The following is a 1,182-nucleotide window of genomic DNA, read 5'->3' as shown; positions in this document are numbered from 1 at the left end:
CAATTTCACAAATGCCCTACACACAAACCAACCAGCGATACACACGCATCACCACATTCACAGACAACACCGCTCTCTTTACTATCGCTTCTTACCTTCCAGTGCCTACCACCATCAGCACTCACACCACCAGCGATGACCAACCATGACCAACTACTACCGTCTTCTTCGCTGCGGTCACGACGCTGTGGTTCGGGCTAAGGCGTAGCCACGGGTCCGCGAGACAGTGGCGTGCCGTGTAAACTTCTCAAGCTCTTGTCAAGGTCAGACTTGGACCACTTCAGACCCGTCCTGGCTTACTAAATACGGCATATCCTTGACTTAAACATCCTTTTGTGTACCATGCCGCGGTCAATCCGTATCAAGACACAAGGAAGGCCGCTGCGACCCCAGCCGAAAGCCAGGAAAGGTCCCGCAGTGCGGAAAAGGGAGGTGCAAAAAGCTGTCGCGGAGGCTAGATAGCTGAGCAAAGACGGCGCCTCACCGGGAATCGAACCCGGGACCTCTCGCACCCGAAGCGCGATCATACCATGGACCAGGAGGCCACTCCAAAACGAAACAAGCGCTTTTAACATTTTCACAATGGCCCTACACACACACAACCCCACAACCCAGGCGATAACACACGCATCACCACATTCACAGACAACACCGCTCTCTTTACTATCGCTTCTTACCTTCCAGTGCCTACCACCATCAGCACTCACACCACCAGCGATGACCAACCATGACCAACTACTACCGTCTTCTTCGCTGCGGTCACGACGCTGTGGTTCGGGCTAAGGTGTAGCCACGGGTCCGCGAGACAGTGGCGTGCCGTGTAAACTTCTCAAGCTCTTGTCAAGGTCAGACTTGGACCACTACAGACCCGTTCTGGCTTACTAAATATGGTATATCCTCGACGTAAACAATCCTTTTGTGTACCATGCCGCGGTCAATCCGTATCAAGACACAAGGAAGACCGCTGCGACCCCAGCCGAAAGCCAGGAAAAGGTTCCTCAGTTCGGAAAAGAGAGGTGCAAAAAGCTGTCGCGGAGGCTAGATAGCTTAGCAAAGACGAGGCCTCACCGAGAATATAACCCGGGACCTCTCGCACCCATAGCGACTAGACCACGAGGCCACTCCAAACAGACAAACGCGCTTACATTTCACAAATGCCCTACACACAAACCAACCAGGCGA

General features: G+C 53.4%; 1 non-coding gene across 1 annotated transcript; it reads right to left on the bottom strand.

The window, feature by feature from the left end:
• Positions 1 to 476: 476 nt before the first annotated feature.
• On the bottom strand, positions 477 to 544 carry PITG_28159. The gene has a single exon. It is a non-coding gene; the product is annotated as a tRNA-Pro (tRNA).
• Positions 545 to 1,182: the final 638 nt, after the last annotated feature.

The sequence above is a fragment of the Phytophthora infestans genome, genomic scaffold (genome assembly GCF_000142945.1).
Source record: "Phytophthora infestans T30-4 supercont1.28 genomic scaffold, whole genome shotgun sequence".
Taxonomy (NCBI): Eukaryota; Oomycota; class Peronosporomycetes; order Peronosporales; family Peronosporaceae; genus Phytophthora; species Phytophthora infestans.
This window is presented reverse-complemented; position numbering and strand designations above follow the sequence as displayed.